Raw genomic sequence first — 15924 nt, 5'->3', positions numbered from 1 at the left:
AGATGTTCTGAGGGATCAAGTGTGCAGCCAATGTAAGATTCTTCTTTCAGTTGGTGTCGTGGGTTCATTCTGCAACTTCTGCTTGGGGCACAAGCCACTGGTGGATAAAATGACCTCAGTGACTGGATGGGGTGCCCATGGGATGCTCTTCCTTCACTGATTCTGCTCGCCCTGGAGGCTGAAGCTAGACCCAACCTTTTCTGGCAAGATCCTCAACTGGCCTACATTTTTAAAAAGCTAGCAGGTCTGGTCAGAGAACCTTGGTTGCTTCCATGACACTCTTTGAGCGCAGAAGCTGGTTCCATGCACTTAGCGGTTGCTGAGCGCACAGCTCTGAATGGAGCTCTTCCCCAGCCCTTCCCACTTGGCAGCCAGAGCTCATGCTCCTTTTCTGGCAAGGACGCCGTGCAGACTGCCTGTACCCAGAGCGCTGGCTCCGCTCCCTAGCAATTCCACGAGGCTCCTGCTCTGTGATGGTAAACATGGAGCAGCCTGAACTTTCCCAAAGCACTGGGATCGAAAACAGAAAGTACCTGGGACCCCAGTGACAAGCAACAGAGTCCCCCCTGCTCAGCAGAGAGCTTTTAGAATGTAGAATGAATCTGGCACTGAAGGTTTGGTCACAGTGATTGCTTCAATTTGGGGCACGAATATTTCAAATTTCTTCTCAAGGCTTGGGCGACTGCATAAGCTTTCTTTATTTTGTCATCTGTAATCATAGGCAAACAGCTAGTTTTATAGAGGAGTAAAGCTGGGCAGTGAATCAAACAGCCCTGGTGCACAGCTTCAACTTGACATAGACTTGGAACTGATTTTATTGCCAACGTGTGATATCGGGGGGAAATTCTGTATTTTCTTCAACTTACAGTTCTTTATCTGAAAACCAATAGAAAATGCAATGCCTGTGTGATAAGGTCAGTGAAAGAATAAGCAAATAAATTAATACAAAGGCACCCACGAAGCACTCCAAAATCTTCCCCCCACCTTCTCTCCTTCTGCTCTCCATCCCCTTTTTCTGTCTCTAGAGTGGTAATTTTCAAACTGTTTTAATGTCTGGAACTTCCTTTTTTTTTTTTTTTTTTTTGCTGCGCTGCATGCAGGATCTTAGTTACCCAACCAGGATGGAACCTGTGGCCCCTGCAGTGGGAGCGTGGAGTCCTAACCACTGGGCTGCCAGTGGGTGCCCATGTCTGGAACTTTAAAAACATTTAAATGTATATGTATGTAGAAGCCAGGCATAGAAAATAGATAAAACCCCCAAGCTGCTACAGAAGTGCCTGACTGGTCCTGTCTTTCCTCAGAAGTTTCTTGCAATTTAATCCTTGGGGATGGCCTTTCTCCTTTACTGGGAGACCCAGGGGGGAGTTGTTATTCAGTCACTAAGTCATGTCCAACTCTTTGTGACCCTGTGAACTGCAGCATGCCAGGTTTCCCTGTCCTTCATTATCTCCTGGAGTTTGCTCAAACTCATGTCCTTTGAGTCGGTGATGCCATCCAACCATCTCATCCACTGTCACCCCCCTCTCCTCTTGCTCTCAATCTTTCCCAGCATCAGAGTCTTTTCCAACGAGTTGGTTCTTCCCATTAGGTGGCCAAAGTATTGGAACTTCAGCTTCAGCATCAGTCCTTCCAAAGAATATTCAGGATTGATTTTCTTTAGGATTGACTGGTTTGATCTCCTTGCTGTCCCAGGGACTCTCTAGAGTCTTCTCCAAAACCACAGTTCAAAAGCATCAATTCTTCGGTGCTCAGTCTTCTTTATGGTCCAACTCTCATATCCCTACATGCCTACTGGAAAACCATAGCTTTGACTATATGACGTTTGTCAGCAAAGTTATGTCTCTGCTTTTTAATATGCTGTCTAGGTTTGTCATAGCTTTTCTTTCAAGAAGCAAGAGTTTTTAAATTTCACAGTTGCAGTCACAATCCACAGTGACTTTGGAGCCCAAGAAAATAAAGTCTGTCCTTGTTTCCACTACAGGGACAGAATCGGATCACTGGTCCCTGCTATGCTACCCGCCCCCACCCCCCCACCCCCCTCCGCCTCTTTCTACAGTCTCCTCCCCTTCCCTAGATTCAGGCATCTGAAAACTTCCTAGGGAGGGCTCCATTGTGTTCTGGGTTAAAATTCATGCATTTGGGGGTTGAATTATTTCCACTTTGGTGAACTCTCTTTCTGGAGAGGAGGCACCGCTGGCTGACCGAGGGCACTCAGCAAGGCCGAGACTTTATTGGTTCAGCTGCAGGGAGAGCTATGTGAGCTCCAGTTTAGTGCCCGGGTAATAAAAAGCAAGGAGGTGCTCGGTGAGCACACTCTTGACTTGGGTTTGAGTGTTTGTCTGATTTGTCACTTGCACACATGCTCAGTCGTGTTAGATCTTCACGACTCCATAGACTGTAGCCCACCAGGTTCCTCTGTCCATGGGATTTCCCAGGCAAGAATACTAGAGTGGGCTGCCATTTCCTTCTCCAGCAGATCTTCCCCACCCAGGGATGGAACCCACCTCTCTGGCATCATCTGTATTGACAGGTAAATTCTTTACCACTGGAGCCACCTGGGAAGTCACTACCCGAATTGTATTGGCACCTAGAAAAGGCTGATGGAATTAGGCCCGCTGGTGCAAGATGGGGGCATTAAAGGGTAACTCACAAAACGCTTGGCTGTGACCTGGGGACCTGAGCTCTTGTAAGACCTGCTCTGATGCGTGTGTCTGCCTCCCAAGAGTGAGGTGGTCTCAGTAGGAGACCTGCTTCAGGGGGCCCGCAGCTAAGCAGGTCCCCACCCACCCAGAGCCCGGAAGTCCTGGTGGGTGCCATGCCCCATCCCACCCCAGGACCGTGCCCTATCCCTGCCTCCTTCTCCTATTGGCTCAGGATTTCTTTTCCTGCAGGACCAACCCGGGCCTTTGGAGAAGTGTCCAGGGGCTGGGAAAAGAGCTTCTCCCCTTTCTGTGGCTCCGATCATAGATCGCTTGGTCTGAAGGGTGAGGACTGCCTGGAGTCCTGCCCTCAGCCGGGAGTCGGAAAGTACAGTAATGCTTTCAAGATCTCTGTCATCAGTAAACAGAGCCTTTAAGCTCTGGGTCTGGCATGTTGTCTCTTCTGCTGGGCCGCCTGTGGTTGCCATGGATATGGCTTTGTCTCTGGAGGCCTATAACCAAGGAGGATTTAAATCCTCGTGGGTCAATATTTCCATAAAACCCCCCAAAAAAGGTAAAAGGAAAACTTTCTTGAACAGCTTTAACATACCCTTAAACCATATGACCAAAACAACAAAACCAGCAGGCTTTCCGGAACCCATAGGGACACACATTTAAAAAAACTACTCCGAATTATGAAGATGAAGCCCACTTAATGTCTCTAACTGCAACAAGTGAAAATGATGGTATTTCCCAGTAAGTGTTTTGAACAATATAAAGCTACTTTTTTTTTTTTAATGCTAGTGCTTATATTTCAGAATGCCTCTAGATTTGCCGTTTTTACGATGTGCCATATTCCAGCAATAAATGAACCTGTGTTTCAGGCAAACAGTAGTTATTTCTGTCTGATACGGGAGGTTCAGTGACACTGGGGAATGACTATGGAACATGGGTAGATTGAAAAGGCTTAAAAAAAAAAAGGGAGGAGAAGAAGAAAGACTGTGTCCTGCTCAGTAACCAAAGAGCTCTGGAGTCTTTGTTTGAAAACACAGGCAACGTTCTCCTGGGATTCCTCATAAGTTACTCGGGAGAAAGCTACTGTCGCCTGGTGAAACGGAGGTCAGGGAGCTGGGGAGCAGCCACAGTCCCGCCATGCCTTGGTTCTTTGCTCAAGAGCCTCATCCTTTTTAATGGGCCACCCTTTGTGTATGTTTCTTTGTGTCTCTAGGGACCTCACTGCTTCGGCCAGGGAAGCAAGCTGTGGACTTTGGGCTGAGGACCTCGGCGGAGGTGCCCACAGCTGGGCAAGAGCTGTTTCCATAGCAGCATCCTTGCCAGCAGCACTCAGCTGCCCCCAACTCCTCATGGTAACAACTCAGGGTCTTATCATCCAACCCACTTGCTGCCCTGTTTGTTGTCTTGGGGAGCAAGACACTTCCAATAACGAAGTTGCATCTGAGTTGCAATTACCCAGCAACCCTTTTTTTTTTTTCACTGAATTGGGGCAAAAAGTGACATTCATTTCCTTTCCGTGTACTTGGGTTTTCCCATGTTGGTACTTCGTAATATCCAGTCTCCTTGGTTGCCTGCCTTAGGCGTTCTCCCCAACCCTTGCTTGTGCCAGTCACCCGGCAACCTTTGGGACTTCTCGAGTGAAGGTTAGGACCTTCTTGCTCTGACTCCAAGCGCCTGGATTGGAAAGGCCTTGGTGATGATTAGGAACAGAGAGGGCAGTGCAGCTGCTGGCAGGCTGCCACCAGCATTGGTGGTAGCTTGTCTGGACGAGGAAGGGGAGCTTAGGCTTGAAACTGCCTCTGGTAGCTCCTGGGAGAAATGGTTTACTCCCAGGCCAGCTTGCTCCCATCCTGCCGCCAACTGCCTGGGAGGTGGTGGTGGGGTACCTGGTGGGCCAGTGAACAGAGATTCAGCTTTTTGGCTTGATGAGGTCAGTTATGGGGTGGGTCTGGGAGCCCTAAGAAAGCTCTGGGCTGATAGGAGGAGTCCCTGGATAAGCAGCTGCTAGGTTCTCTGAACGACTTCATAGACCCTCAGAGGACTTTTGACCCCCGTGTGCATGTATGCTGAGTCCTGTCTAACTTTTTGCAGCCCTACGGACTGTAGCCCATCAGGCTCCTCTGTCCTTGGGATTTTCCAGGCAAGAATACTGGGGCGGGTTGTCATTTCCTTCTCCAGGTGATCTTCCCAACCCAGGGATCGAACCTGCATCATCCTCACTGCAGACAGATTCTTTACCACTGAGCCATTGGGGAAGACTTTGACCCTTATGGCTTCTATAAAGTTCCTCCAGGGACACCACCAGCGAGGAGCGATTTCTTGAAAAAGCTGGGCTGCCCTGGTCCTGACTTGACACCAAGCTGAGAAAGATCATTTTGATCTGGACTAAAAGGAGTTTCCTGATGTTCCGAGTTCATGAACAGGATAGAGAGATGCTCGTGATTTGGATTTGAGGAAGATTCCAAAAGGACCCGGGAAGGTTATGAAGTTTTATGTGACATGCTATCTGTACCGGTACTGAAAACATCACGCGGAAGAAAAGGAAGAGGCAGCTAAAAGAACCGACGTGCTGGTGAGAGGAGGCTGTTAAAGCTCTGATTTCAGATGAACACAAACAAAAGATGGAAGGAGGGGGACGTAATGAAGGGTGTCACAAAAGAATAGCAGGAATCTGTATATTAGTGTCAGGAAAAGCTGAAGTCCAGAATATGCTAAGACTTGTGAAATAGCAGCTGACATGAGAATAATGCTCCATAGTTTGCAAAGCATTTTCATGTAAATGATCACATGGATCCTCACAATAATCCTTGGGGGATGGGGTGGGTAAGAGTTATTATCCTCAGAGCATGTGGGGGATGTCTCAGAGGCAAAGCTGGGATTTGAGCCCAGATCATTTCAGGCCAAATGCTGGGTCTTTCCATGACTCCACATCTCTTTCTGTGACAATGCTCAAAAGCATATTTAGAGAAAGATGGGGCAGGGCCATACTTAGGGAGCCAGTGTACCACAGGCAGGTGACAGAAAGCAAGACTAGCAGGTTCTTCAATGCACCATAAAGCAAAACCATCTTGAAAGGCTGGAGAAAAGGTCTCAGGGCAGATGAGACCTTCCGGGGGGTGGGTTCTCCAAGCCTCAAGTCTGAACGCTGTAGATGTGTGTGTGCTGTGTGTGTTCCGTCATGTCTGACTCTGCAACCCCATGGACTGTAGCCCACCAGGCCCCTCTGTCTTTGGGATTTCCCAAGCAAGAATACTGGAGTGGGTTGCCATTTCCTTCTCCAGGCGATCTTCCTGACCCAGGGATCAGACCCTGGTCTTCCACGCTGCAGGCAGATTCTTTACCACTGAACCTCTGGGGATCCCAGACATTGTAGATGGCTGTTTCCCAAAGAGACCTGAATTTCTTCTGCATGACACTCACTCCAGAAATTACCTGTTCAGTATTTGTGTTCCCCGCTAGACTTAGCTTCTCAAAGGCAGGGGACACGGTCATCCTGTCCATTATATTATGGCCATTGACTGTTCAGGCATTGAATGAGTAACTGATCACAGACCTGTGAGCAGTCATTCCTGGGAAATTATGGGAGGTATGCCACAGAGAGAGGCAGAAGTCATCATGATTTACAAAAATGAGAACAGGCAGGTTCTAGAGTCTACTTACCAATGTAGCTGACATTAATCTCGAGGTATTTACATTCATGTCAAAGATAAAACTGAGGTTCAAAGGCATAAAGCAAATCCTGTGAGCCAATCTCTCTCAGCCCAGAGACTCGATCAGGAAGCATCTGTTTTGGGTTGCTCAAGATTGAGGTCTTGAGGGGCCGTCTGATCCACAGTGTGTCATAAATGCAGAAAAACAAGATTTTGAGGCAAGAATAGTCTTTTTTTTCGGCTTTAGATCTTGCTTTTACAGTGACTTGTTCTGTTAAGTATTTAGTCTTAGAACAGGAAGTTTAAATTTCTGCTTGTGCTGGAAGATACATATTTTGGAGAAGTTTGAAGTGGATACATTTAATACCAAAGTTTAATGAAGCTTTCAATTGTCAACCCATCTCATCATCACCATAGTTACCACACGTCAAAGTGTAAACACAGGCAGAGACCTCTCTAAAGGATTTTGAGACTGTGAGGGACTGGATTCAACTGAAATAGATTTTCAGACATTTCTTAAGCTCCTCTCTCCTTGGGAAGGACATTGATTAAGGGTGGACCCCCCATTTCCTCTTTTCCTGACTCCAGGCCCACCTTTCCAACTCTATGTGTGGACTTTTAAGGGCTAAAAGGAGTCTGAGCTAACCCCTTCTCATGTCCTCCTCCTTATTCATGTCACTGAAGCCAGCAAGTGTCTTCTGTGTGCCCCTCTAAACACCCAGCGTGTTCCCACCCGAGGCATGGGCATCTGCTGTCCCTTCTTCCAGAATACTTCCCCAGGTCCTTATCCCCATGGCTGGCTTCCTATCATTCGAGCCTCAGCTCCATCAGTCTCCTTGGGGAGGGGCCAGCCTGACCTACCCCCCCGTTGTATTTTCTTCATCATACTTTCATCCCAGTATGAATCTACCCTCTGCTCTCCCTGTCCTAGCTCCCCTTTCTTCCCTCTCTCTCCTTCCTGGTTGCTCCTGTTTCCCTTCCTCATCTGTCTCCCTGACTAAAATGGGAGCTCTGGGAGGTAGGGAACTTGTTTGTCTTGCTCTCTGATGCATTCTCAGTGTCTAGGATGCTGCCTGAGCAGGTGCTCCACACACGTGTTGTCTGAACGAGCTGACTCACCCACATTCTTTCTTGGCTGCTTCCGTTGGGAGCCCTTCAGGACACTACAATCATCTATTTTCAACAAATGGGGAAAGGGAGAAGGTCAGTGGAGACCACTGAACGCGCTTTGATATTGGCAAAGAGTATTCATGCTTCAGGGGTCTCTGATAAGCTGAAAGCAAACCACGGCGACAGGCTCAGATCACAAGTTCTGGAAGCATCCTTAAGTCTGAAGGAATGGTGCTCTGTCTGGGTGCAGTAAATGAAACCTCCGGGGAAGCTGAGAAAAAGGAATGGGGTGGGTTCCCTCTTGGAACATAAAGAGCACTGCTGACTGAAGGTAAGCCTTCTCAGGGTTTCTCAAAACATCCTCTACTCAGATCATCTTGGACCTCCTGATGAATCCCCGTGAGCAAGATCGAGGTTGGAAGGAGCTAAGAAAAGGCCAAGAACAGGGAGGAGGAGAAGCTTGGGTAGCAGAGGAGGCAGAAAAAAGCAAGTCTCAGGAGGCACTGGCTCAAATCGAGCATTTCTGCTGATTTTATTGAATGATGTAGGCATACCCCCTCTTTACCTTTGGCAAAATGAGGACGGTACTGCTGATATTTTTAGTGGAGAAGGTAGGAAAGGGTGAGACTGTCAGGTCATCTTTGGGAGCCAGACCTCAAATAACAGTCAGTTAAGTAAGATAAGAAGTGTTCTGTCACATGGAAACTCTCACATGAGCCTAAAGCACTAATGGCTTGCAAGGCAGTGATGGAGTCATTGCCCCAACTGCCTTCCAGTTTTTTTTCCTGCCATCTTTGGAATACTGCCCTCATCTGCACGATGGTCACTGCCTCATCCGTATTTAGACCAGAAAAAAGAAAGAAGGGGAAAGACACTCACATTACAAGCTCGTACATACCTTCCATTCACATCCATTGGCCAGAACTTTGTCTCATGGCCATACCTCAGTGCAAAGGAGTCTGGGAGATGTGGGTTTTAACCAGGTGGCCACATCCCAAGTGAACATTCTACAACCACAAAGAAAAGGATATCAGGAGACAGCATATCTGCCATGGGTGACTGGAGGAAATACAGTCAAATGCCTTGTAAGTACAATATTGGCTTTCCTTTGCAACTGCCCCAGGGGAGGAAAATCAAATGGAAATTGAGAGATTCTCTGCCAGGTCTTTGCAGAGCAAGGAACTGCATGGATTTTGATGAACAAAGCAATGAAAATTTATTCCTAGAAAACATATTAAGCCCACTTATAATAAACAAGGCATGTTAATGCCATAAAACAGAATTGGAGCAATTCTGAAATCTTCATGAGAATGTAGTGGCTACCAGCTAATTTAGCTCATCAGTCAGGATACTGCTTCTTGCCTCCGCCTTCAACCACTTAGAATTAACTCTAAAGCAGGTCCACTGTGGAGTCTGGATCTAGAAATACCGGAATGTAAGTGTTACAGGAAATATATGGCAGGCACGTATTCCCCCAGTGTACAATTACTAAAACCTTGCCCAAAGTGTCATGCTGGACTGTGGGGGTTCGGCAGCTCTGCCCCTGAGAATGAGAGAGATGTACCTTGAGAGTTCACTAACAAAATGCCAGCCTGTGAGTTCATCCATTCACTCAACAGATGCTTACTATTATGAGTCAGACTCATTGTGAAAGGGATGAAAAGCTAATCAAGATTTCTGGCCTCAAAGTGCACATCCTAATGTTAAAAAAAAAAAAAAAGAAAGAAAAAAGACTAGAGGGACTTCTCTGGTGAAGAAACCACTCGTGCGAGGAGCCAGGCAAAGAGGTGGGAAAAAAGCTTGGGGTGTGAATGGACCAGCAAGGGCGCTAGTGTGCCTGGAGTGATGTGAGTGAGGGGAAAGGGAGGTAGCTGAGATGGAGAGGAAGGGGCTGGGCCCAGAGGGTTTCTGGAAGGCTAGGAGCTTTAGCTGGTCCTGGAAGGACAGATAGGATTTAAGTCTGAGAGAAGCGGAAAATGTTTTCAAAGCAGGGTGAACTGTGAAGGGCTTGAACAGTGTAAGTGCAGGTTCAGGGTAGTACATGAGAAGGGTTCTTATTAGGAGTAGGGGATAAAGGCTGGAAAGAGAAACTGGGGAAAATTCTAGAAGGTCTTAAAGGTCAAGGAGCTTAAATTCTCAAAGATAATGTGCAGCCATTTGAGTAGGAGTGAAGCATGATCAAAATGTGGTTTTAGAAACATTTCCTTGGTACTGCACCAAGGCTTCTTAAGCTTGGCACTGCTGATGGATCTTTTTTTTTTTTTTTTTTGTGGTGAAGGGCTTTGCTGTGCATTGAAGGATGTGTAGCAATATCTCTCGTCTCTAGATGCCAGAAGAACCCCTTTAGGCATGACAACCAAAATGGTCTCCAGATGATTGCCAATGCTTAAAAAAAATTGCTTTAGGTCGTTTTTATGTTTTGGTTTTCAAAAATCAGATTTTTGGACTTGAAGTATCTTGGTAATTGACGTTGCTCCTTCCACTGTAATAGGAAGGAGAAATTTTAAGTTGTGGGAAGGCAACCTTCATTAGAATTCTTGAATTTTATTTGAAAATTTAAGAAAAGCTCATATGATGTTTATACAAACAATTTTTTTTTTTGGCCCTGCCACATGGCATGCAAGTACCCCAACCAAGGATTGAACCCATGCCCTCCTGCAATGAAAGTGCGGAGTTTTAGCCCCTAGACCACCAGGGAAGTCCCACAGGTAAGTTTAATTCACTCTAAAATGAGGCTGTGAAAGCCCTGAGGGATCTTTCCCCCACACTTGACACTGCCATGTTTACTCTTCTTACCATGTGCACCTCTCTTCCCTGACAAGCAGGCCCTGAACTTGGGAGGTGGGAGAGGCAAGGCACAGAGTCGGAAAGGGCTCTTTTCTAAAGAGGAGCTGTGTATATTGAGCTGAAAAATAAGCATTAAGGAGGATGGTTGTGAAATATTATTTTGAGGCCCCTAGGTTTAAATTAGCATTGTGGCAACTCTTTGGGATTAAAAAACTCCCTGAATTAAAATACTGTAATTTTTCTTTCTCCCCTACATGGTTTTTGAAAGATATGCAAAGAGAATATGAAGGAATCCAGACATGTTCTTTTTAAAAATCCTTCTTCTGGACTTCCTGGTGGTCAGAGGTTAAGTATCGTCTGCCAGTGCAGGGGACATGGGTTTAATCCCTGGTTCTGGAAGATCGCGTATGCCGTGGAGCATCAAATCCAGTGCCTCCAACTGCTGAGCCCGAGGTCTAGAGCCCATGCTCCACAGCAAGGGAAGCCACCACAATGAGAAGCCGTCACATCTCAACAAAGAGGAGCCCCCGCTTGCGGCAGCTAGAGAAAAACCCTCACACAGCAACAAAGACCCAGCACAGCCAAAAATAAAGAAATAAATTTTTTTAAAAATCTACCTTTCTATGTCTTTCAACTTGTGTGCTGGGTTGAATAATGTCCTCTCCAAGTTCATGTCCATTTGGAATCTCAGATTTGGAAATGGTCTTTGCAGATGCAGATAGTTAATAAGATGAGAGCATCCTGGATTACAAGTGGGTCCTAAACTCAGTGAATGGTGTCCTTAAAGGAGAGGAGAGAAAGCCCAGGGACATGCTGAGAAGAAGGCCACGTGGAGATGGAGGCAGAGATAGGAGTGAGGCATCTGTGAGGCACCATCCAGGATGGCTGGTGGCGCCGGAACCTCAGAGGAGGCAGGGTAACATCTTCCCCCAAATCTTTGGAGAGAGTACCTTGATTTTGCACTTCTAGCTCCCAGAACCGTGAGAAAATACATTTCTGTTGTTTAAAGTCATCCAGTGTGTGGCAACCTGTAGATCCCCCGGAGAAGGGAATGGCAACCCACTGCAGTACTCTTGCCTGGGAAATCCCATGGACAGAGGAGTTCATGGGGCCTCAAAGAGTCGGATGTGACTGAACAACTAACATACAGTAGTCCCTACAGCCCTAGGAAACTAGCACGAAAAGTCGTTTTATAACTGCTTTCAGTTTTTTTTTTATATTAACACTTGGACTTGCTTCTTCCTCCTTGGAACTGCCTGCTTTTCAGAAGCGGCATAACTTGCAGCAAAAGGCTGGCCTTTGCCCTGTGCTTGGCCACCAGCAGAGTGGCTTCAAACGCGACCACTTAGACTTCAGTTCCCGCTGCACCCAGAAAACACAGCTAAGAATTCTGTGCGCCAAACAGGTTTCCGAATGGAAGCCCTCAGGTAGCAGTGATGCTTCCTTCGGATCAAATTCCGAGACCAAAGGCTTTGGGCCGCCCTCTGCCTCGATGGGTAGTGGCTCTCAGTCTCTGAAATGAAGGTTCACGACCTTGTTAGAGATGTCACACCCCTAAATTAAAAGGGAGAGGTGGGGGCTTCTGGTTGGGCCCCAGAGGAAATCAGGGGGAGGTGAGTCAGTGGGTCATGGGGTGGGAATAGAAGGGAGAACTAAAGACTCGGGGGTGGGGGAGTGCCGGGGGAGGGGGAGAAAGGGGATCAGGACAGCTGAAGCCTTGCAGAGGAGAGGGAGAGGGGCTTAATTTACCGCAGATCAACACTAAAAAGCAAGGTGACACAACAGCGTTAATGACAGTGTTTCTGGCACTCATCCTGATGGTTGTCGTTTTGTCTATGGCGCCGATTCGGTGGTTAAGGTGCTGTCCTGCCAGCCTGCTCCCGAGGGGATTGATGCGGGAGGGTTAGCATCACCAAAGACAGCCCGTGGGGTCTGGAAGCTCTCATTTGTAATCTGACAAACAGACGAAGTTTCTGATAAAACCAACTCTTCAAATTAACTGAAACAGGTAGACATTTTTCTCCTCTCAGCCATGTCCTTACTATGTCCTGTGTTTTTCTGCTGATGGAGGAGGCTAGACATTTGCTGGGCTTGATTTTTAGCCAAAATAAAATAAAATAAAATAAATAAAAAGAGAGAAAGAAACAAAGAAAAGAAGGTTTGCACACATATTTTTAGAAGCGACTGTATTGCTTGTCTTTGCTCATAGTGATGCTTCCTAAGGCCCACTTGACTTCACATTCCAGGATGTCTGGCTCTAGATGAGTGATCACACCATCGTGATTATCTGGGTCATGAAGATCTTTTTTGTACAGTTCTTCTGTGTATTCTTGCCACCTCTTCTTAATATCTTCTGCTTCTGTTAGGCCCATACCATTTCTGTCCTTTATTGAGCCCCTCTTTGCATGAACTGTATCCTTGGTATCTCTAACTTTCTTGAAGAGATCTCTAGTCTTTCCCATTCTGTTGCTTTCCTTTATTTCTTTGCATTGATCGCTAAGGAAGGCTTTCTTATCTCTCCTTGCTATTCTTTGGAACTCTGCATTCAAATGGGAATATCTTTCCTTTTCTCCTTTGCTTTTCGCTTCTCTTCTTTTCACAGCTATTTGTAAGACCTCCTCAGACAGCCATTTTGCTTTTTTGCATTTCTTTTCCATGGGGATGGTCTTGATCCCTGTCTCCTGTACAATGTCACGAACCTCCATCCATAGTTCATCAGGCACTCTGTCTGTCAGATCTAGTCCCTTAAATCTATTTCTCACTTCCACTGTATAATCATAAGGGATTTGATTTAAGTCATACCTGAATGGTCTAGTGGTTTTCCCTACTTTCTTCAATTTAAGTTTGAATTTGGCAATAAGGAGTTCATGATCTGAGCCACAGTCAGCTCCTGGTTTTGTTTTTTTCTGACTGTAAAGACCCTTTCTATCTTTGGCTGTAAAGAATATAATCAATCTGATTTCTCTGTTGACCATCTGGTGATGTCCATGTGTGGAGTCTTCTCTTGTGTTGTTGGAAGAGGGTGTTTGCTATGACCAGTGCATTTTCTTGGCAAAACTCTATTAGCTTTTGCCCTGCTTCATTCCGTATTCCAAGGCCAAATTTGCCTGTTACTCCAGGTGTTTCTTGACTTCTTACTTTTGCATTCCAGTCCCCTATAATGAAAAGGACATCTTTTTTTGGGTGTTAGTTCTAAAAGATCTTGTAGGTCTTCATAGAACCATTCAACTTCAGCTTCTTCAGTGTTACTGGTTGGGGCATAGGCTTGGATCACCGTGATATTGACTGGTTTGCCTTGGAAACGAACAGAGATTATTCTGTCATTTTTGAGATTGCATCCAAGTACTGCATTTCAGACTCTTTTGTTGACCATGTGGAAAATTCTGAAAGAGATGGAAATACCAGACCACCTGACCTGCCTCTTAAGAAATCTGTATGCAGGTCAGGAAGCAACTGCATGAACTGGACATGGAACAACAGACTAGGTCCAAATAGGAAAAGGAATACGTCAAGTCTGTATATTGTCACCCTGCTTATTTAACTTCTATGCAGAGTACATCATGAGAAACGCTGGACTGGAAGAAGCACAAGCTGTAATCAAGATTGCCGGGAGAAATATCAATAACCTCAGATATGCAGATGACACCACCCTTATGGCAGAAAGCGAAGAGGAACTGAAAAGCCTCTTGATGAAAGTGAAAGAGGAGAGTGAAAAAGTTGGCTTAAAGCTCAACATTCAGAAAACGAAGATCATGGCATCTGGTCCCATCACCTCATGGGAAATAGATGGGGAAACAGAGGAAAGAGTGTCAGACTTTATTTTTGGGGGCTCCAAAATCACTGCAGATGGTGACTGTAGCCATGAAATTAAAAGACGCTTACTCCTTGGAAGAAAAGTTATGACCAACCTAGATAGCATATTCAAAAGCAGAGACATTACTTTGCCAACAAAGGTGCATCTGGTCAAGACTATGGTTTTTCCAGTGGTCATGTATGGATGTGAGAGTTGGACTGTGAAGAAAGCTGAGCACCGAAGAATTGACGCTTTTGAACTGTGGTGCTGGAGAAGATTCTTGTGAATCCCTTGGACTACAAGAAGATCCAACCAGTCTATTCTAAAGGAGACCGGTCTTTGTTCTTTGGAAGGACTGATGCTGAAGCTGAAACTCCAATACTTTGGCCACCTCATGAGAAGAGTTGACTCATTGGAAAAGACCCTGATGCTGGGAGAGACTGGGGGCAAGAGGAGAAGGGGATGACCGAGGATGAGATGGCTGGATGGCATCACGGACTCGATGGACGTGAATCTGAGTGAACTCCGGGAGTTGGTAATGGACAGGGAGGCCTGGCGTGCTGCGATTCATGGGGTTGCAAAGAGTTGGACATGACTGAGCGACTGAACTGACTGAACTGTATTGCTTGTCTAGAGAACAGCTCAGAAATTCACCCCAATTTTATGTGAGGGATGGGGACGGTGGGGTGGGAGGCATTGGGTAAATGATTTCCAGGGCAGCCAGGGAGCAACCATTTAGCAGGCATTCAAACATGCCTGCCGATGGCATGGAAACATTTACTACATTTGAAAACATTTATTTAGCACTTACTGTGTGTTACGCACTGGTACAGGGGCTTTGGATTTAGAAATGATTTTTCTAAAGGGAGTCTACAACTTACTCCAAAGACTGATGGTTAAATGATTCATTCATTCATCAAATAGTTCCCGAGTGCCATCCATGTGCTATTTGCTTAGGTACAAGTAAAACTGAGCTGCCGAAGGTGCTACTTTCTCTGGGTAAAAGGGAGGAGGCACATGTCCTGTGGATGGAGGAGGTGTCCATTTGGCCTGAAGTAGCTGAGGAAGCTATTTCAGCACAGCTACCCATAAAAGTGTGGAAGACACTGAGGAGGTCTGCTGACTACTTCTAAAAGAAAACATATTTAACTGTGCCAGTGTCTTAGTTGCAACACATAAGATAGTCAGTTTCAGCATGTGGGACCTAGTTCTCTGACCAGGGATCAAACGTGGGCTGCCTGCATTGGAGCTTGGGATCTTAGTCCCTGGACCAGCAGAGGGGAAGGCCCTAAAGACTGCTTTTTAAAATTGTGACTTTGCAAAGTTTATGTGTGGTGATCATCACCATCGTACTTCCTAAGAACTCAGAAGTGACCTGACCCAGGAAACACAGCCTCTCAACAGTGGCCATTTTATTTTATTCTGTTAATGTTTTGGCAGTTCTGTGCAGCATGTGGGATCTTAGTTCCCAACCAGGGATGGAACCCATGCTCCCTGCAGTGAAAGTGCAGTCTTAACCCCTGGAAGTCCCAAAGGACATCCCAAAGCGATGTTTTGTGTTACCTATCTTCTCGCTCTACTCACTTCTGCTATGCATATTTGTCCAGCCTCCTAGTGTCAACCCCTTCCTGCTCCCTGATGACCCCAAATGCATGATCCCTGAGCGCCAAGCCCTCTGTCTACCTCTGGCTGGATGTGTCCACTTCCCAACCTAGGTGACCAGGGTCTGCCAGATCCCTTTCCCAGCCTGCAGCTCTCTAACCATCCTCGTTCCCTTCCTCTTGTGCTAAATCCTTCTCTGAACCGTGCCCTCGTCTCCACAGCTGTGCACAGGACCAGAGCAGAAGCTTGTCCTTACCTGCTTGGCCTCTGGATCTGCCCAGGACTTGAGGAGCCAGGGGAGGCCCTGGGTAAGACTTCTCAGCATCTC

This window comes from Ovis canadensis, chromosome 10, assembly GCF_042477335.2.
Source record: "Ovis canadensis isolate MfBH-ARS-UI-01 breed Bighorn chromosome 10, ARS-UI_OviCan_v2, whole genome shotgun sequence".
NCBI lineage: Eukaryota > Metazoa > Chordata > Mammalia > Artiodactyla > Bovidae > Ovis > Ovis canadensis.
Note: the sequence above shows the minus strand (reverse complement) of the source record.